The sequence below is a fragment of the Mesoplodon bidens genome (assembly GCF_964165515.1).
Source record: "Mesoplodon bidens genome assembly, chromosome: 8".
Taxonomy (NCBI): Eukaryota; Metazoa; Chordata; class Mammalia; order Artiodactyla; family Ziphiidae; genus Mesoplodon; species Mesoplodon bidens.
This window is the reverse complement of record NC_138165.1, coordinates 48,549,972-48,576,243: the sequence shown is the minus strand read 5'-3', so window position 1 is coordinate 48,576,243 and position 26,272 is coordinate 48,549,972. Positions and strand designations below refer to the sequence as shown.

At 34.8% G+C, this 26,272-nt stretch overlaps 1 protein-coding gene across 16 annotated transcripts in view; it reads left to right on the top strand.

The window, feature by feature from the left end:
• MBD5 (methyl-CpG binding domain protein 5) overlaps window positions 1–26,272 on the top strand; it is a 417,388-nt gene that overhangs the window by 141,008 nt on the left and 250,108 nt on the right. The window contains exon 1 of one of the 16 annotated variants that reach the window (XM_081241892.1): window positions 23,452–23,636. The exons of the other annotated variants lie outside the window; for them this stretch is intronic. The gene's annotated coding sequence lies outside the window, so the exon portion shown is untranslated. Of the gene's footprint in view, window positions 1–23,451; window positions 23,637–26,272 lie in introns of those variants that run through there. 16 annotated transcript variants of the gene reach the window in all.

Below are 26,272 nucleotides of genomic sequence, written 5' to 3'. Positions count from 1 at the left end.
TTACTGTATTTGGTTAGCAAATATTTTATTTAGGATTTTAGAATCTACATTCTTAAGTGGAATGTGCTATACTTTTTTCTTCATTTTCCTTGTTTGGTTTTGCAATTAAGATTACACTGGCCTTATAAAATGAGATGAGCAGCTTTTACTCTTTTTCTGTTTTCTAGAATAACATTATATAATACGAATTTACTGTTTCTTTAATGTATGTTAAAACTCATATGTAAAAGTAGCTGGTTGTGAGATTTCTTTGAATGCTATTTATGTCTTTAATCCCTTTTGATCTATTCAAGTTTTCCCCTCAGCTTCTTCCAGTCCCCCTCCCATGGGTACTGCTAACACCAGATTGTCCTCCCACCTGCAGGTATAATAGGCCAGACCCACTTTCCTTTCAGTCAGGAAATATCTAGACAATCTCAGTGTCCACATCTGAGCCATGTAACAGTCACTCTGTTTTGAGCTAATGTCCTAACCCTGACCAGTGGGCTCTGATCTGCCCAATCTTGCTTGACTTAAACTGCCACTGACACATATCTAAATTAATCCTAAACTCCAATAGTTTTCTACTATTCTATAACCAGAAACTTTGGTTAACAATGCTCTGAATTGACTTCTTTACATCTCTTAAAACCTTTGCCATACTGCTGGTTACATGTGTCAAGGTTGTGTAAAAGGTAAATATTTTGACAAAAGAACAAGTAAGGTTATTATATTCAGGGAAGGTTAAGTATTCAGAAAAAATTAGGCAACCATCTGGTCTAATGTCCTGTACAGTATATACCAAATTGTAGTTAACTTTGGAAGATTTTTGCTTTACCTCCAGAGTTTGACACTTTATTGTAACCATTTATTATCAGAAGAATAATTAAAGGTATTTCCATGTACAAAAAGAAAAAAGAGTAGAGAGCACAAGCAGGAAGTTCATAGACCCACTAACAAAAAGAAATGAGAAATGAACATATAATAGTTATTATAATTTTTGATGCATTTGAATGTGTTTCTACCATCTTATTTCAGTTTTTCTTACACTTTTTCTTTTCATACTATATCTTTATTTCTTTTTAATTTTCTTACTTAAAAAAACTTTATATATATATATAAAGATATATATATGTATATATATATATACATATATATATCTCCCCTAAAAAGGTTCTTGCAGGGGCAAATTATGTATGGGACTTAGAGGTCTTATTAAGGAATTTAAAGTTTAGGTTTTATTTTAACTGTACAAGAAGCCATTGGTGGGTTTTGAACATAGGATTGATGTGATTTCTGAAATTTAAAACATCTTTGGAAAACATTGGATGATAACTGTGACTTTAGTATTTTGTTTTAAAAGCAACTCTTTAAAAGCCATAAAATAATAGATGTGTAATTTTTACTATAAAAATTTTAAATAATTAGAAAGATCTATAAATTAACTTAAAAAAGCACTTCAAAACCTAAGAATTAATAGTTAGTAGCTACAACAAGGAAGATGCTGATTTTCTTAATATACAGAGTGTCAACAATTGAATATGGAAAAGACAACCCTTTTTTTTTTTTTTTTTTTTTTTTTTGCGGTATGTGGGCCTCTCACTGTTGTGGCCTCTCCCGCTGCGGAGCACAGGCTCCGGACACACAGGCTCAATGGCCATGGCTCATGGGCCAAGCCGCTCCGCGGCATGTGGGATCTTCCCAGACCGGGGCACGAACCCATGTCCCCTCCATCGGCAGGCGGACTCTCAACCACTGCGCCACCAGGGAAGCCCGACAACCCATTTTTATAAAAGACTTGAACATGTAATTTATCAAAGAAGAAATGCAAATGGGTAACAAACATGAAAATGTTCCATTTTCCAACCTCTCCCTTGCATTGTAGTAACATTTTTCTAGTGATCAGTTGCTGCCTATCATTATGTTTTGCTATTCCTTTCATTCGCTTAGAGTATCCTTGTTATCAGTGTCGTGCTGGTCCTTTTTTTTATTACTCATGACCGAATGTAATGGTTTTACCTGGCATGTATGCGTGTGTGTGTGTGTGTGTGTGTGTGGTTGGAGAGGGTCCAGAGTATTTTTCCCAATTTGCTTTCCAAGGAGCAGTCTTCTCTGCTGCCACAGACACAAAATATTTCCTGTAAAAATGGCTTGTGTATTCTTTGTGTAACCCCTACCTTCTTTACTTCTCTAAACCTAAGGAGTCTACTGGATTCTGCTGATAACACAGCTCACCTCTGTTCCCATACCTGTGATTATAAACAAGGCCTGTAACAACTTAGGTTGTGTTATGTACCTTCAGGGCATATTTTTTGCCATCATTTTCTGAAATCCACACTGTGGTGTCCTTTACCACTACATTTCTCCAAAACTGCTTCTCTTCACTTACTCTCATGTGGCTACTATCAGGTCTCAGCTGCTTTTGCCTATTTCAGAGTTTGGGGATTACAACTGAATCCTAATATTACTGAAAATATGTTTAAATGTGTTTCTCCATAAAGAAGGAAAAGGAAAGAGAGAGACACGGAGTGATGGATAGAAAGACACAGAGACAGAGAGAGAAGAGAGAAAATGAATAAAGCAATCAACTCTAGGAGCAGAACTGATCCAGAAAGCAAGAACTCTGGGAAACATGTTATAAAATGACAGAAGGTGAATTATGAGCTGGCCAAAACAAATTTAAGAAATACTTACTTCAAAGATGAAGTTGGAAAGAACAGAGAAGAGACTAGACATTATGGAAAGTACTTTTAAGGAATATAAAAGGTTAAAATGAGAAGAATGAACAAAAGAAGCCAAAGAAAGAATAGAATAATTATAGAAAAATTTTGTGTTATGTCTATAAGTATTGTTAGATAAATTGAGATAGACACTAAAGAAAAAAGAACAAATATTTAAGGATAAAATTTAATATCTTTTATAAAATAGAAGGCACATATGGAAAAGGCACACCATGGGCCAGGGAAAATTAACCAAGAACTGTCAATACTGAGACATAGCTTCATGAACTTCCAGACTTTAAACATGAAGAAAGAATGATTAAGTCACTGATTAGAGGGAAGTGGGGAAAAATATTTGCCCTTGTCTCTGATTTATCCACAGTAACATTTAGGGCCAGTTGACAGTGGAGTAACATCTACATGACCATATAAAAAACAAAGTATTTTGTATTTTAAATTCAAAGTGTCTTCAGGTATAAAGACTACAGACAGTTTTGAACTCAAAGATTATCGTTTTGAAAAAAATTCCTAGAAGATGAACTACTGCCATTCATATGGAAATACCGTAAATTACCACAGAAGGATAAGCAGTGAGCATTGAAAGGTTTTAACTGTAAAATAAAGACGAGAACAAAATGTAAACACTATATTCTCTAAAAATAGAAATTACGCACTACTTTGACCTATTTTCTCCCCTTTTCCTCCTGGGTTTTGTAGTTGTAAGTTTGTGGGTTTCCACTTCTTTAATACTTGAAACTCAAAGAATGTCCATTAAAGCTGCAAATAATAAAAGTATTAGAGTTTAACAGTACAGAGAAAAATACTAAAAAGTATTAACTGAAATATGAAGGAAAGAAAGAGCGGGACAGAGTAACAGGAAATATGCTAATATCTTAACTGCTTATAGAAATGAACTAATAGATTTTGAATAGAGAAATAAAAGACAAAGTTGTATAAATTACCTAAGTTAATTTATAAATACAAAGTTGCATAAAGTTATAAAAACATAACTACTGGGACAAAGATATGTACAGAGAAGCTACACATGGAGAGAAACAAGATAACTAATGATAAAATATTTCTTTTTTAAAAAAATCCCTAAAGTAAGTTAAAATAAAAAGAATGAAAAGCAATTCTAGTTATCAGCTGCCCACTGTCAAAATTATCATTTGAGATTATACTGAAGAGAATCAGCCAAGAGAAAAATTAATGTAAATGGGCTTTTAGCTTGTGTTAGTTTTTTAGAAAGTGGATTTACAACTAAATCACATAGCAAAATGCTATTTTCTGATATATACAAGAAATACAAGAAATTGCTTTTAAAATATTGAAAACTAAAGAAGGATAAAAATTAAAATTAAGACAGATAAAGGCAAGCAAATACTTAATGTCAGGCCAGACGAATCATTCCACATAAATATCAAATGAGATGAACAAAGTCATTTTTAATGCAAAAAGTTCAATACACAATGAAGATGTATCAGTTATGAATATCTGCAAACCAAATAACATGGTGCCAACACTTATAAAGCAAAAACAATGTAGGTACACGGGAAAATAGTCAAAAACACACCAGACTTGGAAAGTTTATTAATTCTCTCAGTACAAAACAGATCAGCCAGGCGTGGGGGTGAGGGAAGAATGAGGAAACACTGAAAGCATTTGCACAAGTCAGGAACATTGCAAAGATGCCCAGTGTCATGACTATTATTTGACATTGTGATGAGGGGAAAAAGCCAAGAGAAAAATACTAGAACTATAAAAGAAATTTAGAAAGATGAAGTTAAAAGCTCCATGTGCAGATCATATGATTATATACTTGGAACTGCCATCCAGTGAATTTTACTTAATCAACTGAGTGACTACTACAAATAATAGCATTCACTAAGCTATTGTAACACAAGATTAATGTATCCATATGGGCAATTTTCATGTGTAAGAAAATAATTTTAAATTAAGCCCTAGTGCCACATTGTGCTTACGTATATTGTTTGAGTATGTGCCATAAGCCTAAGAATATTATTAGTTTCCTATGGCTTCTATAACAATTACCACAAACTTGGTGGTTTAATACAACAGATTTTTTATTCTCTCACAGTTCCAGATGCCAGAAGTCTGAAAGTAGTGTCACTGGGCCAAAAATCAAAATCAAGGGCTATTCTCCTTCTAAGGCTCCAGGGAGAATTGTTTCCTCACCTCTTCGAGCTTGTGGTGGCTGCCAGCATTCCTTGGCTTATGGCCACATCCCCACTTCAGTCTTGGGCTCCATGGCCACATTGCCTCCTCCATTTCTGTGTGTGTCTGCTTTTCTCTTATAGGGACTCTTGTGATTGCATTTAGGGCTCACCTGAATAATCCAGGACAATGTCCTCATTTCAGAATCCTTGATTTAATCACATCTGGAAAGACCCTTCTTCCTTATAAGGTAACATTTACAGTTCACAGGGATTAGGACGTGATAACTTTGGGTGGCCATTATTTAGCCAATGTATGTAGTGAATTAACTTCCTATGCATCTAGAATGGTACTATGTACCATTCTTGGGAGAATCAGGAAAGTACTACCCTTGGGATAGTTAAAATTTTATTCACATATTTTTATAGAATTTAATTCTCTCACAGAAACCTAGTTGGAAACGGCTATATTGGTGTATGAAATGACAGAATGAACAGGATTATAAACTTCAGCAATAGACTTAATAAATGCAGGAATATTGAAAATAATAAAGATGGCATCTCATATCAGTAGGCAATTGTTTAATACATGTTGGGACAACTGGTTAGCCGTCTGGAAAGAAAAGTTGAATCCATACCTCACACCATACACCAAGATATATTATAAATGTACCAAATATTTAAATGTAAAATATGAAGCTACAGAGGTTCTCAGTAAACACGGGAGTGTTTTTTTTTCTTTTTTTCTTATTTTGACTTTAGAGTAGAAAAACGTCTTCAAAACATGATCTATAAGCTACAAAATGACATGACTAATAAATCTGACCTCATTTTGCAACACAAACACACACACACAAATACACACACACACAGAAGCAAAACTCAAAAGACAAACTTGAACATAGAAAAAAAAGTTTGCAATTTTTACTGAAGTGACTAAATTTTTTTAAAAAATTTTTATTGTAGTATAGTTGATTTACAATATTATGTTTCAGGTATATAGCAAAGTGATTCAGTTATATATATATTCTTTTTCAGATTCTTTTCCATTATAGGTGATTACAAGATACTGAATATAGCTCCCAGTGCTATACATTAGGTCCTTGTCATTTATCTGTTTTATGTATAGTAGGTGGTGTATCTGTTAATCTCAAATGCCTAACTTATCCTTCTCCCTCCTTTCACCTTTGGTAACCATTAGGTTGTTTTCTATGTCTGTGAGTCTGTTTCTGTTTTGTAAATAAGTTCATTTGTATCATGTTTTTAGATTCCACAAATAAGTGGTATCTTATGATATTTGTCTTTCTCTATCTGATTTCACTTAATTTGATAATCTCTAGGTCCATCCCTGTCACTGCAAATGGCATTATTTTGTTCTTTTTTATGGCTGAGTAATATTCCATTGTATATATGTACCACATCTTCTTTATCCATTCTGTGCTGATTGACACTTGGGTTGCTTCTATATCTTGGCTACTGTAAATAGTGCTGCTGTGAACATTGGGTTGCATGTGTCGTTTTGAATTAGAGTTTTCATCTTTTCTAGATATATGCCCAGGAGTGGGATCACTGGATCATATGGTAACTCTATTTTTAGTTTCTTAAGGAACCTACATACTGTTCTCCATAGTGGCTGCACCAATTTATAGTCCCACCAACAGTGTAGGAAGTTTCCTTTTTCTCCATACCCTCTTGCACATTTATCATTTGCAGGCTTTTTGATGGTGGCCATTCTGAGCAGTGTGAGGTGATACCTCTTTATAGTTTTGATTTGCATTACTCTAATAATTAGTGATTTTGAGCATTGTCTCATGTACCTGTTAGCCATCTGTATGTCTTCTTTGGAGAAATGTCTCTTTAGGTCTTCTGCCCATTTTTTGATTCGGTTGTTTGTTTTTTTAATATTGAGTTGTATGAGCTGTTTGTATGTTTTGAAAATTAAGCCCTTGTGGGTCACATCGTTTGAGATGTTTTCTCCCACTCCCTAGGTTGTCTTTTTGTTGTTTATGGTTTCCTTTTCTGTGCAAAAGCTTGTAAGTTTCATTAGGCCCCATTTGTTTATTTTTGCTTTTATTTCTTTTTCCTTGAGAGATTGACCTAAGAAAACATTGCTACAATTTATGTCAGAGACTGTTTTGCCTATGTTCTCTTCTAGGAGTTTTATGGGATCATATCTTTTAAGTCCTTAAGCCATTTTGAGTTTATTTTTGTGTATGGTGTGAGGGAGTGTTCTAACTTCATTGATTTACATGCGGCTGTCCAGCTTTCCCAACACCAAAGTGGCTAAATTTTTTAAAATATACCTAAAAAATACAAAATGATAAGTTAAAAGACTAACGTTGCAGTCAGAAAAATGACAAAGTATATGAACAGGCTGTTTACAGAAAAAGAAATACAAATGCCTCATAAGCATATGAAAATTTCAACTTCACTCTTAATAAAAGAAAAGCCACCGTGAAATACTACCTGTCACCTATTGGAATTTCTGAAATTCTCAAAATTGGATATAATAGTTTTGGTGAGAATGGAGGCATTCTTTTATGTTCCTGGTGGACTGTATATTGACACAAATCGTATGGAGGGTAATTGGCAGATCTGTCAAAATTAGAAAAGCATGTTTTCCAATGACCTAGTTAATTACTTCTAGGAGTTTATCCACTGATATATTACTTTATGAGATAGATACAAAGTTATTCTTAGCAATATTTAATAGCAAATGTTGGAGAGACCTAATGTGCATCTATATGGGACAAATTTAACTATGGGCTATCCAGATGAAATACCATGCAGCTGTTAAAAGCAAACCAGGAACTTGCTATTTCTAATAAAGAAAAATCTTCATGGTCTATTTTTTCAAGTTACAATTAAAATTAAAATATTACACATACAGAACAGTATGTATAGGATGCTACCTTTGTGGTTCAAAGATAATGGGGAAGAGAATGTTCATTTTTATACGCTTATGCAGAAAAATCACTGCAAGGATACACAAGGAAATAATAACAGTGATGACATTATCTCATGGAGAGAGAATAGGAATTAGATGGAGAACAGGAGTGGGAGGTAGATTTTACTATAAAATATTTTAAGCTTTTAAAAATTATTCAAATAATATATATATTAACTATTTAAATTAAATGAATAAACTTTTGTTCATTTTTTTTCTCAAATATTTATTGAGGGCCTACTTTGTGCCAGGCAGTGTTTTAGGTGCTTGGGATCAGTGAACAAAACAAAGATCCAAACCCTTTATGGAGCTTACATTCAAGTGGTGGGAGAGGGACATTTAAAAATAATCATAATAAATACATAGTGTTGTACCTCAGAAGATAATGTGTGCTATGGAAAAAAAAACATAAAACAGAGTAAGTTGCATTGGCAGTGTCAGTGGAATTAGGAGAAGGTGTTGCAATGTTAAATATGATTAGCAGGGTAAGTCTTATCAAGAAAGAGCAAATTTAAGCAAAGACTTAAAAGAAGCAAGGGGGTTAGTCATGTGGATATATGAGGAAAGAATGTTCCCAGGTAGCGAGAACAACCAGTGTTGACTCCTTAGGAGAGGGACATGTCAGATGTTTTAAATAAAAGGGTTAGAGGCCAGTGTGTTTAGCAGAGCAAGAGGGATAGTGGTAGGATATGGGGCCAAAAAGATAATGATATCCATTGGACTTTGTCTTAGCAGAGAAGTAACATGATCTGACAAAGTTTTGAAAAGCTTACTCTGGTTTTACCAATGATAATTGTTACAAATAGACTGATGGGGAGCAAGTGTAAAACCTGGGATGTAATTTGGAAATAATGGTGCCTTAGACCAGAGGAATAGCAGTGGAAGTGGTGAGAGGTCATTGGAGCTTGGATGTAATTTGAAATTAAATCAACTGGATTCCTGACAGACTAGATGTGGAGTGCTAGAGAGAGGACTCAAGGAACAGAAGGTGTGAAGACATTATCTAGGAAAATGAGAGATTGAATGGATTAAGAAATTATACTATGATTGGCTGAGAGTGTTAAGAGCCCACTTGAGTTCTTCATGAATTTAAAAGTGAGACCAGTCAGTATATTTATTGGTTTTTCTCCAGCTGCATTCAGCTGCATGACTTAGGTCTCATCCAGTCTAAACAAGCAGATGTCTGTGGTATAATGGAAGGATACTCTTGCTAAATTTTTTTTAACTGAGTTATAGGACATTATACATAGAATGTTCTCATCTTAATAATTTTAAAAGGAATACATATATGCTTATTTATATTTATACAAAACTTAGATATGTTTCCCCAAGGTTTAGCTGAACATGGTTTTTACATGCTCATTCTAGACATAAATGTACAAGCATCAAATGATCCTTAGTAAACCATGCTTCTTATTCTTACTATATTAGCAGGTGGCAAATATAAGATAGATCTCAATTAAAAAATTGAGGGGGGTGGGGATGGACTGGGAGTTTGGGATTGATGAGTACACAGTGCTGTGCTTAAGAGGGATAACCAACAAGGACTTACTGTATAGCAAAAATAAATAAATAATTTTTAAAAAATTGAGGTGACAGGCAGGTAGTGACCATTTAAGGCAGGAGTGTATTTCAGAGCACTTACATATTTAATCTTTTTACACCTGAGCTTATATTATGCAGTTTTAAAAATGAACATCGTACTTATTTTGAACTTAATATAGTATATAAAATTGTTTATACGGATTTTATGTGTTTCTGATCATTTGTTAACTCAAAATCCTTAAAAATTTTAGTGTGTAAAAACTTTATGAGACTATGAAACAAATGCTTACAAAATATCAAAAGAGTTGGAAGGATTATTAGCCAGATTGAACATCTAGTGAAAACAGCTGGTAAGAGAACATACAGAGGGGGCAAAAAAGAAGTTGGAAATGAAAAGAGACAAATATCAAAAGCTGAACCAAACATATATAAAAGATATAAATAATTATAACCCACAATCAATAGCAAAGAGGGAATGTGGATGGGATACATCCAGAAGCAATGCAAGGCATGATGTTGCAGTGTTGGAGACAATAGTTATACATTGAATGAATACACCACATGCCATGTGATAGAGCATTTTCACTTGACCCAACTAACTGAGTTATCTTTTCTGAATTCTCTGTATAAGCTGCTTCTAGGAAATATACACAAATCCAGAAATAACTCAACAATGAGACCCTTTACTAGTGGGTACTAAGTTACTACCTGTATTTAGTGAGAGTCAAATATGTAGTGTTCTTAGATTTCAGTCATTGAATACCATGACTAAGAACAAGATTGTGTTTCATTTATAGTGAAGCATGTGAATGAATTAAAGGACACAATTTATCATTTAGGTATATGGTAATATATTATGTTTCCATGGGTAGAGTTAATACAGGTCTATAATTGCAATTCTAAAAGGAAAAAGGCTCTGAAATACAAAAGGTTCTTTTTCCCTCAGTACATTTTGGCGGTAAAACCTGACTGACCTAGGAACATTAAGAGCCCACCTGAGTTCACTGAGAATTTAAAAGCTATTTATGACCACACACCAGATAAAAGGTTAATATCCAAAATATATGAAGAACTCGTACAACTCAATAGCCAAAAAGTGAACAATCTGGTTTAAAAATGGGCACAGGACCTGAATAGACATTTTTCAAAAAAAGACATACAGGTGGCCAACAGGTACCGGGAAAGGAGTTCAGCCTCGCTAATCATCAGGGAAATGCAAATCAAACCATAATGAGATACCACCTCACACCTGTAAGAGTGGCTGTTATCAAAAAATAAATAAACAACATGTGTTGGCAATGGTGTGGAGAAAAGGGAACCCTAAGGGTAAATGTAAATTGGTACATCCATTATGGAAAACATTATGGAAAAAATTAAAAATAGATCTACCATATGGCCCCACATCTGCATATATATATCCCACTTCCGGGAATATATTGGAAGGAAATGAAATCATTATCTCAAAGTGATACCTGCACCCCCATGCTTATTGCAACATTATTCACTATAGCCACAACATGGAAACAACCTGTGTCCATTGATGAATGAATGCATAATGAAAATGGGATATATATGTGAAAATGTGATATATACATATCACATATATATTTACATATGACTGTATATCTATATGTATGTATATATGAATATTATTCAGCCGTAAAAAGAGAAGCAAATCCTCCCATTTGTGACAACATGGATGGACCGTGAGGGCATTATGCTTAGTGAAATATGTCACACAGAGAAAGACAAATACTGCATGATCTCACATATATGTGAAATCTTTAAAAAAAAATCAAACTCATAGAAACAGAGATTAGAAGGGTGATTGCCAAGGGCTGGGAAGTAGGGGAAATGGGGAGATTTTGGTCAAAGTATACAAACTCCCAGTTATAAGAGGAATAAGTTCTTGGGATCTAATATTTAGCATGGTGCCTATAGTTAACAATACTATACTATATACTTGAAAGTTGCAAAGAGAGTAGATCTTAAATGTTCTCACCACAAACACACACACACACACACACACAAAACTGTAAGTGAGGTGATAGATGGGTTAACTAACCTTACTGAGGTAATCATTTTGCACTATGTGTATCAAATTATCACGTTGTACAGAAATATACCAATTATATCTTAACAAAGCTGAAGTAATAAAACATCCTCTGAGGGAAAAAATAAACGCTACTTGTTAATATGTGAAATTATTTATGTTCTACGTTTATATCAAAGGGTGAATATTCACTACAGATAACATGAATGTCTTTGACTGTGAGCTGCTGGCTGGACACCATTGACTGGTGTTAGTGGTAAAATTCAATAAATGCATGAAATTATCTTTCTAAATCTGAAAAACTCAAGATTCCTAAATACATTTGTCCCCAAGAGTTTCTAAGACAGGTGTATAAAATCTGTAGAATGAGATATGAAGGAAATTATAATGGTGTTCATCTGTGGAGAGAGAGATGGGGCTTTTATTTTTCACTTTACAACCTGCAGTGCTCTTTGAATTTTATCAGCATTATGAATTACTTTAATAAATTTTTTTAAATTACCTTAGAAATAAACATACGATGGATTATCTCTGTGCTATGGGAAAAAATCAGTTGGCTTTTTGCTCTGTCTCATGACTTTTAAGTGGGTAGTACTCTCAACCAAGAGTCCAGAGAAAGGGAAGCATACTATGAGCTAGAGTGGGTAGGATGGACTGCATAAATCTGGGTCTTGGGGCTAAGTTTTAAAATGTGAGGGGTTAGAGAACAAGAAAGTCGATGAAGAGCAAACCAGAAGGAAGGGTTATATTATATGAAAATACATATAGTGTATAATTTGTTTGGGGCTTCTTGCTAATTGTACAAATCTGTTTATTTTTACTTTATATTATGCAGTTATACTTTAATCTCTATGTATGGGACTTGAAAATATTCAACAATGTGTAATTAGTAGAACTTTCCTTGCTTTATTCCACATTAGTTAATTAATGGATTTTACATAGCTTGCATGTCATACAGTTTTGAAGACATGAAATCATGACATTGTACTGTGTTTTTGCTTCACCCAGATAACTACTCTAATAGGCTTAAATTATAAGATTTCATTTCTTCTAAGTGAAATGTGTGACTAGAAACAATTTTGTGATCTTGCTATATACCTACTTCTTGTTTTACATTTTTAGCAGTCAGTTAATTTTTTTTAAGTTGCCTATAAGCATCACTTGACTATTAGTTATTTTTATAGATTCTTTTGTCTGTCACTTATATGGACTCTTCATTCCCCAACTTTTCTGTTTAATTACTTGTTTTTCTTAGAAACTTTAAACCAAAACTTTTCATAACAAAGCAAATACTTTCATGAAGTATAAAGTTAATAGAAATAGTGTCACCAAGTGCCTCTCTTCTATAAGTTATAGTAAAAGAATTTATTTAAAGCAAATTAAATTTTAATTAAATGTCTCCAGTAATGCTTCTGCATAGGATTTATTAAACATCTTTTTGTATTTAAAAAGTTTCGAAATCCAAATGTGATTTTTAACCCTTATTATTACTTCTCTTTTTCATTAATATTGGTATAATATATTGTAACTTCTTCATTTGATTTCTCCAAGAATACAGAAGGTTTTTGCTTCCAGGTCTATTGAGATATAATTAACATATAACACTGTATAAGTTTAAAGTGTACAGCATAATGATTTGACTTAAGTACATCATGAAATGATTACCACAATAAGTTTAGTGAACCTCCATCATCTCATATAGGTATAAAATAAAGAAATGTATTTTACTTGTGATGAGAAAGAACGCTTAGGATTCACTTTCCCAACAACTTTCACATATAACATACAGCAGTTTAATCATATTAATCATGTTGTATATTACATCCCTAGTATTTATTTACTTTATAACTGGAAGTTTGTACATTTGACCACCTTCATCCAGTTTCCTCTGTCCTTCCCCTTTCCTCTGTTAGCCACAAATCTGTTCTCTTTTTCTTTGAGTATATTTGGTTGTTTGTTTTTTGAAGTATAATTGACCTACATCACTAGATTAGTACCTGGTGACAACATAGTGATTCCATATTTCTTTTCATTACAAAATGATCACAGTAAATCTAGTTACTATGTCACCATACAAATACATTATTACTCACTATATTTCCCATACTCTCTATTTCATTCCCATGTTTCATTTATTTTGTAACTGGAAGTTTGTACCTCTTAATTTCCCTCACCTATTTCACTCATCCTCCTCCCCTCCTCCCCTCTGGCAACCACCTGTTTGTTCTCTGTATCTATGACTCTGTTTTGTTTTGTTATGTTTGTTCACTTATTTTGTTTTTTAGATTCCACATATCGGTGAAGTCATATGGTATTTGTCTTTCTCTGTCTAATTCATTTCACTTAACATGATACCCTATGGGTCCATCCATGTTGTGGCAAATGGAAAGATTTCATCCTTTATGGATGAGTAATATTCCACTGTGCATGTGTGTATATATATACCACGTCTTCCTTAGCCATTCGTCTGTCAGAGGGCACTTAGGCTACTTCCATATCTTTGCTATTGTGAATAATGCTTCTGTGAACATTATATGTATATAATGTGCATATATCTTTTTAAATTAGTTTTTTTGTTTTCTTTGGGAAAATATCCAGAAGTGGAATTGCTGGATCATATGGTAGTTCTAATTTTTTGAGATAATTCTATACTGTACTCCACAGTGACTACAGCAATTTACATTCTCACCACCAGTGCTTAAGTGTTCCCTTTCCTCCACATTCTAACACTTGTTATTTGTTGTCCTTCTGATAATAGCCATTTTGACAGGCGTGAGGTGATATCTCATTGTGGTTTACTCATGATTAGTGATGTAGAGCATCTTTTTATGTGCCTGTTGGCCATCTGTATGTCTTCTTTGGAAAATTTTCTATTCAGATTCCGTGCACATTTTTTAATAGGACTTTTTTTTTTCCTATTGAGTTGTATGATTTCATTGTGTATTTTAGATATTAACCCCTTATCATATATATTGCTTGCAAATGTTTTTCTCCCATTCAATATGCAGCTTTTTCATTTTGTTGATAATTTCCATTGCTGTGCAAAAGCTTTTTGGTCTGATATATTTCCATTGGTTTATTTTTGCTTTTGTTTCCCTTGCCTGAGGAGACATGTCCAAAAAAATATTGCTAAGACTGATGGCAAAGAACATACTCTCTTTGTTTTCTTCAAGAATCTTTATGGTTTCAGCTCTTATATTTAAGTCTTTAATCCATTTTGAGCTTATTTTTGTATATGGTGTGAGTAAGGAGTCCAGTTTGATTTTTATGCATATAGCTGTCCAGTTTTCCCAGCACCACTTATTGAAGAGGCTGTCTTTCTCCATTGTATATTCTTGCCTCCTTCATCAAATATAGGGTGACCATATGTGCATAGGTATATCTCTGGGCTTTCTATCCTGTTCCATTGATCTATATTTCTGCTTTTGTGCCAGTACCATACTGTCTTGATTACTGTAGCTTTGTAATATACTCTGAAGTCCAGGAGCCTGATTCCTCCAGCTCCGTTTTCCTTTCTCAAGGTTGCTTTGGCTATTCGGGGACTTTTGTGTTTCCATACAAATTGTGAAATTTTTTGTTCTAGTTCTGTGAAAAATGCCAGTGGTCATTTCATAGGGATTGCATTGAATCTGTAGATTGCCTTGGGTAGTAAAGTCATTTTCACAATGTTGATTCTTCCAATCCAAGAACATGGTATATCTCTCCATCTCTTTGTATCATCTTTGATTTCTTTCATCAGTGTCTTACAGTTTTCTACATACAGGTCCTTTGTCTCCTTAGGTAGGTTAATTCTTAGGTTTGTTTTTGTTGTCGTTGCAATGGTAAATGGGAGTGTTTCCTTAATTTCTCTTTCAGATTTTTCATCTTTAGTGTATAGGAATGCAAAAGATTTCTGTGCATTAATTTTGGATCCTGCTACTTTACCAGATTCATTGATTAGCTCTAGTAGTTTTCTGGTAGCATCTTTAGGATTCTCTTTGTATAGTATCATGTCATCTGCAAAGAGTGACAGTTTTACTTCTTCTTTTCTGATTTGGATTCCTTTTATTTCTATTTCTTCTCTGATTGCTGTGGCTAAAACTTCCAAAACTATGTTGAATAATAGTGGTAACAGTGGACAACCTTATCTTGTTCCTGATCTTAGAGGAAATGGTTTCAGTTTTCACCATTAAGAATGATGTTGGCTCTGGGTTTCTCCTATATGACCTTTATTATGTTAAGGTAAGTTCCCTTTATGACTACTTTCTGGAGGGTTTTTATCTTAAATGGGTGTTGAATTTTGTCGAAAGTTTTTCTGCATCTATTGAGATAATCATATGGTTTTTATCCTCCAATTTCTTAACATGGTGTATCACATTGATTGATTTACATATATTGAACAATCCTTGCACTCCTAGGATAAACCCCACTTGATTATACTGTATGATCCTTCTAATGTGCTGTTGGATTCTGTTTGCTAGTATTTTGTTGAGGATTTTTGCATCTATGTTCATCAGTGATATTGGCCTGTAGTTTTCTTTCTTTGTGACATCTTTCTCTGGTTTTGGTATCAGGGTGATGGTGGCCTCGTAGAATGAGTTTGGGAGTGTTCCTCCCTCTGCTATATTTTGGAAGAGTTTGAGAAGGATAAATGTTAGCTCTTCTCTAAATGTTTGATAGAATTCACCTGTGAAGGCATCTGGTCCTGGGCTTTTGTTTATTGGAAGATTTTTAATCACACTCTCAATTTCAGTGCTTGTGATTGGTCTGTTTATATTTTCTATTTCTTCCTGGTTCACTCTTGGAAGGTTGTGCTTTTCCAAGAATTTGTCCATTTCTTCCAGGTTGTCCATTTTATTGGCATAGAGTTGCTGGTAGTAATCTCTCATGATCCTTTGTATTTCTGCAGTGTCAGTTGTTACTTCTCCGTTTTCATTTCTAATCTTATTGATTTGAGTCTTCTCCCTTTTTTTATTGACGAGTCTGGCTAATGGTTTATCAATCTAGTTTATCTTCTCAAAGAACCAGCTTTTAGTTTTATTGATGTTTGCTATTGTTTTCTTCATTTCTTTTTCATTTATTTCTGATCTGATCTGTATAATTTCTTTCCTCTGCTATCTTTGAGGGTTTTTTGTTCTTCTTTCTCTAATTGCTTTAGGTGTAAGGTTAGGTTGTTTATTTGAGATGTTTCTTGTTTCTTGAGGTATGATTGTATTGCTATAAACTTGACTCTTAGAACTGCTTTTGCTGCATCCCATAGGTTTTGGGTCTTTGTGTTTTCATTGTCATTTCTTTCTAGGTAGTTTTTGATTTCCTCTTTGATTTCTTCAGTGATCTCTTGGCTATTTAGTAGTGTATTGTTTAGCCTCCATGTGTTTATATTTTTTACAGACGTTTTCCTGTAATTGATATCTAGTTTCATAGCATTGTGGTCGGAAAAGATACTTGATATGATTTCAGTTTTCTTAAATTTACCAAGGCTTCATTTGTGACCCAGGATATGATGTATCCTGGACAATGTTCCATGAGCACTTGAGAAGAAAGTGTATTCTGTTGTTTCTGGATGGAATGTCCTAAAATTATCAGTTAAGTCCATCTTGTTTAATGTGTCATTTAAAGCTTGTGTTTCCTTATTTATTTTCATTTTGGATGATCTGTCCATTGGTGAAAGTGGGGTGTTAAATTCCCCTACTATGATTGTGTTACTGTCGATTTCCCCCTTTATGGCTGTTAGCATTTTCCTTATATATTGAGGTACTCCTATGTTAGGTGTTTACAAAGTTACAATATTTACAATTGTTATATCTTCTTCTTGGATTGCTCCCTTCATCATTATATAGTGTCCTTCTTTGTCTCTTGTAATAGTCTTTATTTCAAAGTCTATTTTGTCATATGAAAATTGCTACTCCAGCTTTCTTTTGATTTCCATTTGCATGTTATATCTTTTTCCGTCCCCTCACTATCAGTCTGTATGTGTCCCTAGGTCTGAAGTGCTCTCTTGTAGACAGCATATATATGGGTCTTGTTTTTTTATCAGTTCAGCCAGTCTATGTCTTTTGGTTGGAGCTTTAATGCATTTACGTTTGAGGTAGTTATCATTATGTATGTTCCTATTACCATTTTCCTACTTGTTTTGGGTTTGTTTTTGTAGGTCTTTTCCTTCTCTTGTGTTTCCTGCCTAGAGAAGTTCCTTTGGCATTTGTTGTAAAGCTGGTTTGGTGGTGCTGAATTCTCTTATCTTTTGCTTGTCTATAAATGTTTTAATTTCTCTGTCAAATCTGAATGAAATCCTTGCCAGCTAGAGTAATCTTGGTTGTAGGTTTTTCCCTTTCATCACTTTAAATCTGTCCTGCCACTCCCTTCTGGCTTGCAGAGTTTCTGCTGAAAGTTCAGCTGTTAACTTTATGGGGATTCCCTTGTATGTTATTTGTTGTTTTTCCCTTGCTGCTTTTAATATTTTTCTTTGTATTTATTTTTTGATAGTTTGATTAATATGTGTCTTGGCGTGTTTCTCCTTGAATTTTTCCTGTATGGGACTCTCTTTGCTTCCTGGACTTGATTGACTATTTCCTTTCCCATATTAGGGAAGTTTACAACTATAATCTCTTCAAATATTTTCTCAGTCTCTTTCTTTATCTCTTCTTCTTCTGGGACCCCTATAATTTAAATGTTGGTGCATTTAATGGTGTCCCAGAGGTCTCTGAGGGTGTCCTCAGTTCTTTTCATTCTTTTTTCTTTATTCTGCTCTGTGGTAGTTATTTCCACTATTTTATCTTCTAGGTCACTTAGCCTTTCTTCTGCCTCAGTTATTCTGCTATTGATTCCTTCTAGAGAATTTTTAATTTCATTTATTGTGTTGTTCATCATTGTTTGTTTGCTCTTTAGTTCTTCTAGGTCCTTGTTAAACATTTCTTGTATTTTCTCCATTCTATTTCCAAGATTTTGGATCACCTTTACTATCATTACTCTGAATTTTTTTTTCAGGTAGACTGCCTAGTTCCTCTTTATTTGTTTGGTTTGATGGGTTTTTACCTTGCTCCTTTTTCTGCTGTGTGTTTCTCTGCCTTCTCATTTTGCTTAACTTACTGTGTTTGGGATATCCTTTTCACAGGCTGCAGGTTCATAGTTCCCGTTGTTTTTGGTGTCTTCCCGCAGTGGCTAAAGTTGGTTCAGTGGCTTGTGTAAGCTTTCTCATGGAGGGGACTGGTGCCTTTTGTTCTGGTGGCTGAGGCTGGATCTTGTCTTTCTGGTGGGCAGGACTGCGTCCGGAGGTGTGTTTTGGGGTGTTTGTGACCGTATTATGTTTTCAGGCAGCCACTCTGCTAATGGGTCAGGTTGTATCCCTGTCTTGCTAGTTGTGTGGCATAGGGTGTCCAGCACTCTAGCTTTCTGGTCGTTGAGTGGAACTCGGTCTTACCGTTGAGATGCAGATCTCTGGGAGAGATTTCGCTGTTTCATATTACGTGGAGCCGGGATATCTCTCGTGGACCAGTGTCCTGAAGTTGGCTCTCCCACCTCAGAGGCACAGGCCGGACACCCAGCCGGAGCCCCAAGACCCCTGTCAGCCATGTGGCTCAGAGAAAAAGAAAGAAAGAAAGAAAGAAAGAAAGAAAAGAAAAGAAAGTTATTAAAATAAAAAAAATTTAAATTATTAATAATAAAATCTTGAAAAGTAATTTTAAAAAATAGAAAGAAAGAAGAGAGCAGCGAAACCAAAAAACAAATCCACCAATGATAAGCAGCACTAAAAACTATACACACACACACACACACAAAAACGACAGACAGAACCCTAGGACAAATGGTAAAAGCAAAGCTATATAGACAAAGTCACACAAAGAAGCATATACATACACACTCATAAAAAGAGAAAAAGGGAAAATATATTTATATCTATATATTAAAAGGAAGAGAGTAACCAAATCAATAAACAAATCCACCAATCATAATAAACTCTAAGTACTAAACTAAGATAAACATAAAACCAGAAACAAATTAGATGCAGAAAGGAAACCCCAAGTCTACAGTTGCTCCCAAAGTCCACCTCCTCAATTTGGGATGATTCGTTGTCTATTCAGGTATTCCACAGATGCAGGGTACATCAAGTTGATTGTGGGGATTTAATCCGCTGCTCCTGAGGCTGCACGGAGAGATTTCCCTTTCTCTTCTTTGTTCTCACAGCTCCTGGGGTTCAGCTTTGTATTTGGCCCCACCTCTACATGTAGGTCACCTGAGGGTGTCTTTTCTTTGCTCAGACAGAAGGGGCTTAAAGGAACAGCTGATTCAGGGGCTCTGGCTCACTCAGGCCAGCGGGAGGGAGAGGTACGGAATGCAGGACAAGCCTGTGGTGGCAGAGGCTGGCGTGACGTTGCACCAGCCTGAGGTGTGCTGTGTGTTCTCCTGGGGAAGTTGTCCCTAGATCACGGGACCCTGTCAGTGGCGGGCTGCACAGGCTACCAGGAGAGGAGGTATGGATAGTGACCTGTGCTTGCACACAGGCTTCTTGGTGACTGCAGCAGCAGCCTTAGTGTTTCATTCCCGTCTCTAGTGTCCACGCTGATAGCCGTGGCTCGCATCCATCTCTGGAGCTCGTTTAGGTGGTGCTCTGAATCTCCTCGCGCACCCGGAAACAATGGTCTCTTGCCTCTTAGGCATTTCCAGACTCCCTCCCGGCTAGCTGTGGTGCACTTGCCCCCTTCAGGCTGTGTTCACACAGTCAACCCCAGTCCTCTCCCTGGCATCTGACCTCAGAAGCTGGAGCCTCAGCTCCCAGCCCCCACCCGCCCTGGCGGGTGAGCAGACAAGCCTCTCGGGCTGGTGAGTGCTGGTCGGCACCTATCCTCTGTCCCAGAATCTCTCCATTTTGCCCTCTGCACCCCTATTGCTGTGCTCTCCTCCATGGCTCCGAAGATTCCCCCTCACCACCCCACATCTCTGCCCATAAAGCGGCTTCCTAGTGTGTGGAAACCTTTGCTCCTTCACAGCTCCCTTCCAGAGGGGCAGGTCCTGCCCTATTCTTTTGTCTCTGTTTTTTCTTTTTTCTTTTGCCCTACCCAGCTACGTGGGGAGTTTCTTGCCTTTTGGGAAGTCTGAGGTCTTCTGCTAGCGTTCAGTAGGTGTTCTGTAGGAGTTGTTGCACATGTAGATGTACTTCTGATGTATTTGTGGGGAGGAAGGTGATCTCCAAGTCTCACTCCTCCTCCATCTTGAAGGTCTCCTGATCACAGTATCTTTACATGGGTTTTTTTTGTAAAGATTTTTTTGCTGTAGACCATTTTTAAAGTCTTTATTGAATTTGTTACTGTATTGCTTCTGTTTTATGTTTTGTTTTTTTGGCCACGAGGCATGTGCGATCTTAGCTCCCCAACCAGGTATCAAACACTCACCTCCTGCATTAGAAGGCAAAGTCTTAACCACTGCACCGCCAGGGAAGTCCCTCTTTACATGTTATTTTAATATAATTTTCATTCCAAAAAGAAAAGTAAAGCTATAAAACTACTTACTTCCAGCTGCAAGTGTTAGCCAATTTCTTCATCCTAAACAGGACCTATAGACTGATTTTCATACAAATCAGTTGCTATTGCTATGTTATTGTCACGTATATGTACCTACCCATCATCCCTTTCTATCTCCAATGTTGAGTGTACTACTTATGAAAGAATTCTGAATTCTCTTTTTTCTCATACTTCAAACATACCACATTATTTTATACAAACTGTTCAAGAGATAGCAGTTTCTATAAAATGATTGGGAAGCTCATATTTTGCTAAATTACCTAGATCCAATTATATTTTATACTTTATATTATTAAGCTTTCTAGTAATAAACTTATATTATGATCTTAAAAAACCAAAACAAATAAAAGAATTTTTAATAGTGTTGTTGTGATTTACCACATATTAAAGTAAATATTGGGAGCTGCTTGAATTTATCTCATGGTCATTTCCTAGAATCTAGTAATCATATTATTATGTTATATTTATAAATTGAAATTTACTTATTTTACTTACGTTGCCCAATAGGAATAAGACACAAAGTATAAAAAATATATAACTAAATAAATATTGGTAATTTGGTAAGAATTTTATCCTGTTACAATTTATTTTCTATGAATATTAAAGAAAGTGTTTCTTGCTACATATATAAAGCTTTTTGAGTCTTCTTATAAATTTTCAGTATATGTATAAATTTTCATATATATATATGAAGATTATGCAGTTGTAATTTCACTGTAGACTTTCCCAAACCACTGGAGTAAATTTCTCTCTTTACCCATTGCTGACTAGTTGTGATTTACCAGTGGAAGCAGTCATTCAGTTGATCTTAACACCTGAATCATCAAGCCAATTTAAGTATTCTAGATAGTAATATCTTCAGCTCAAGCCTAACTGGAACATCAGTATGGGACCCAAGTAAATGAACATAGATTTTGGTGGACTTTGCTGTCTCTTTTCTTGTTTGTTTTTTGCTCTAAAATTCACCTTTTCTATGTTAAAACTTCAGGTTCAAATTCAGACAGATTCTAATTTCTTCATTCTTTCATTCTTCTGATTGAATCTTCAATTTTAAATTTATTCCAGTTCCCAAATACCATTGTTCACAGTGATCCTGTTGTAGTGGTTGTAGATTGGTTTATAAATATTTCCTAACTTAATTTGGAATAAAAAGAATTTGGACTTTGAATTTAGAGGGAAAAAAATATACCAGATTAACTCTTTAGGACTATTTTCATCATCTGATTGGAATTTTTAATTTTTGTTATGTGTTTGAAGTAAGGACAAACTATAGTCTAAACCAGGTTTAGTCTATCATTTGATTCTTTTCTTATGTTTCTTTACTTATCCATACTAATTATATGTGTTCCATGTTTTAGATTTTTGTGTATGTGCTTAGATTTTTAAACGTGAAGTGTCTGAAGAACTTTATTACTACTTTCTTTTAGCTATATCTTACAAGATCAATGTGGTTATTCACAGTCACAAACAGAAATAGTTCCCTAGGATAGTTCATCTTAGCAGTTTATTTTTAATACTTTAGAGATTGAAAATTCTCTGATAAAATGAGTTCATTCTTCTTCATAGAAAAAAATTGATGACAGCTTTATTAAAATATAATTTGTTATAAATTTCACAATTTTAAATTGTACAATTCAGTGCTTTTTGGTGTATTCAGAATGTTGTACATCAATTACCACTAATTCCAGAACATTTTCATCACCCCAGAAAGAAACCCTGTACCCCTTAGCAGTCACTCTTCATTCCCCTCTACTCCAAGCCCCTGGCAATCATTAATCTTCTTTTTGTCTCTATATATTTGCCTATTCTGGACATTTTATATACATATAATCATACATTATTCTGCTCTTTGTGTCTTGCTCCTTTCACTTAGCATAATGTTTTCAAGTTTCATCCATGTTGTAGCATGTGTCAGAATTTCATTCCTTTTTATGGCCAAATAATATTCCATTGTATGGATGGTACTACATTTTATGTATCTGTTCATCAATTCATGATAGTTTGTTCTTTTTGAATCAGTTATTATCAGCAACAAGAAGCCTAAAATTATCTTTTGGTACAGAGCAGTCTTTGATGTATGTTTTAGGCATTAAAAACTTATGGTTTTTTGTTGTTTTCTTTTTAATTTTAGTACATTTTTTAACAGTTATAATGGATTTAAACTTACCTTTCAAAACTAAAAAGTTCTTAATTACAAAACACATCTGACTCCCAAAAGTTTTGAATGAAGGTATTGTGTAAGCTCTCTGGAAATTAAGAGAAAAGGAGAATTTGGTCATCTGTTGAGAATATTTAATTTATCCTTTTTTCTAGATAAACATTCACTAGACCCTGCCTTCCTTGATATCTGTAACTAAAGTGCATCCTTTTTGAAAAGAGTGTCTATCTTCTGTTTTCACCACCAGGAACTGAGTTCATTTTTGTTCTAGATTATAAAGTAGCAGCTTCTTTACATCTGTGAGCACCTTACTTTACATCTATTAAAGAAGTTAACAAACTGAATTTTAACAATCGGTGTACTTGTCACTTTTCTAGCTACCAGACTGTAAGCTCCTTGAAAACAAAGACTGTCAGTTATCTCTTGGCTTTTTTCTACAAGGCTGGCAAAGAGTTTCTACTCATCTGTTTGCTGGAAGAATAATGAATGAATATGTAGAGTGAATAAATATTATCACTTATTTTTCCTATTCTTTGGTACAGTGTTTCTCAACATTTTTTTAATAGGTAAGTGTTAAAGCTTTCAAGAAGAATGTCATTGTTTTTCAGTTACAAAAACGTTGGGAACCTATATTGTTAAAAATTGGATCACAACCCAAAGCTTTATGAAGGAAGATTACAAATCAAGGGGAAATGGACCTCTATAGTGAACATTCAGAGGAGTAACCTTTCTAAATACGACAAGTTGCAAAAACATATTTAGAAAACTATTTATTGCATAAAACTCCTATGAAGCCTGTAAATCTGCTTGCAAAATCAGCTGATTTTAATTTCTAAATAAGAGAAAATTTTACTCAAGAAAATTTTGAAAATGATCATCACCATATTCTTTTTAATACTGACTTTTAGAATATTTGAGTCTTTTAGGGGTTCCTTTTACTTAGATAAATGCAACTTACAGATTTGATGACAGTCATCTTAAGGCAGATTTACAGGCTTCATAGAATTTTTATTCTCCTCATTGATTATATGTCACCAAAAGTTTCTTTGTGTTCGCTGTCTTTAACTAGCAATCTGTGTGACAGTAAATTTGAAAATGTAGGACTGGTAGTTAAACAATTTAAACCTCTGTAATAATCACAAACACCATGATGTCAAGGAGGTCATCCGAGTGATCAGCTGCCTGAGTGGATGAGATGCAAGCATGCTTCTCAGGCCCCTAGGATAGTCATTGACTCATATGCCTCGGGTGCTCTCAAATCATTCCATTAAATAACTATGCAGTTATTAATTTCTTAAAAATTTAAACAGATGTTTTTACCACCTTTAACATGAACTCCTTGGAAAACTCTGTGACCTTCTAGATCAGGGATCAGCTAACTTTTTCTGTTAAAGGCCAGATAGATAGTACATATTTTAGGCTTGACTGACCAGCAGGTCCTCAACTGCTGTTGAGGCATGAAAGAAGTCACAGGTGATACATGAACGAATGAGCATGGCTGTGTTTCAGCTTTATTTATGGACACTTAAATTTGAATTTCATATAATTTTCAGGTGTCATGATGTTTTTTTTTTCTTGTGGTGCTTTCTGAACCACTTAAAATGTAAATACCATTTTTGGCTTGGGGGGGCGCAGGAGGCATACAAAAAACAGGTGGCAAACTGGATTTGTTCGCTGGCTGAAGTTGGCCAACCCCTACCCTACATGGTTAAATCTTCTGGTTGGGAAAAGTCTGCTGTAGTAATACATTCTTAAACTCCTCCACTACCAGTTCTATCATGACATCCCAAAGTGATTTGAGCTTATGCCTGAAGACAAAAGATGTTCAATTTGTTACCAGCAGGTTCTGTGTGACCCCAATAATGTTGCTTCTTTCTCCCACTTCACAAGTAGCTCACAGAAGTAAATAAAAGGAAATTTCAACACTGCCTGCTGTGAAACTAATCGTCTTTTGTTAAGATGATGTAGTGTGGTATAATGGAAAGAAAAGTTGGGAAACTTAGAAACCAGGGTGTAGTTGGTTTTACCACTACTCAAAGTGGTCAAGTTTCTCAAACTTCTGAGGCTTCATTTTCTCTCCTGCTCATCTGGAAGAAGTACTGAGGTTATATTGTAGTAGTAGATATGAAATCACTGGTAAAGTAAAAAGCATAAAAATCATTGCCATTGTGGTGGTGGTAGTATTGAATGAACGCTTTATTATTTACTCTTACATAAGATTTCTTGCAGGGTTCCCTATATATGCTGATATATTCCTTTTGAAGATTAGGTATAGATTAAGGATTGCTCATAAACTTTCCACAGGCATTTTACCACCACATACTCTCACACTTTCAAGCTACCCTCATCTCCTTACTATAGATGTACCAAGTTCATTACTAACAGTACTATGAAATTTTTAAATTATATTCCTCATATTCTTTCTTATTCCTTTATGAGGGCAGAGACTTTGTCTCATCCCTGTTGTATCTTCAGTACCTAAAACAATGTCTGTAATATATTTGAGTCTCATAAATAGTTGCTGAGTGAATCAATGACGAAAATAATCCCATATGTTTACTTGCCTTTCATTATCAAAAGGAATATAGAAAGCTCCTTACAAACAAAATGTATTTAAATACACAAAATACATAGGATTACAAAGGAAATCTACTTTTTGCAACCTTACTAAAATGTAGTTCTATCCACAGATCCTTTAGGGTCCATGAACCCTGGTTTTTAAAATATGGAAGAATTTTTAACTAGTATCAGGGGACACACAATCCATAACTCTAAACTGCAAAATTACTTTGACAGGATCAAAAAGCAAATGCAAACTTCATTTGGTCTTTTTAAGAAATCCTTCCTCTGCACTTTTAAATTATAACAAAAAGAGCAATGGATTTTTTAAAGCCGAGTTTGCTTAAGTTTCTTTTGGTTGCAGTAAGAAAAACAGAGTTAGGCAAGCTTATTTTAAAAGGGCATTTGCCTAGGAAGATACTAGAGTATCATGAAATTCACAGGTGGGAAGAAAAGGAACAAGGGTAGCTCTGGGGATTTCACCTTTCTCTAGAGTAGAGCCATTCATGGGGACTCCCACTTACATGTCGAAATTTCAAGCTTCTAAAAGAGAAACCTGGATGATTCAGCTTGGATCACAGATGCATTCCTGAATTGGTCAGCCAAAGTCAAAGGGTAGAATTATGCAGTAGAGCTATGAGCA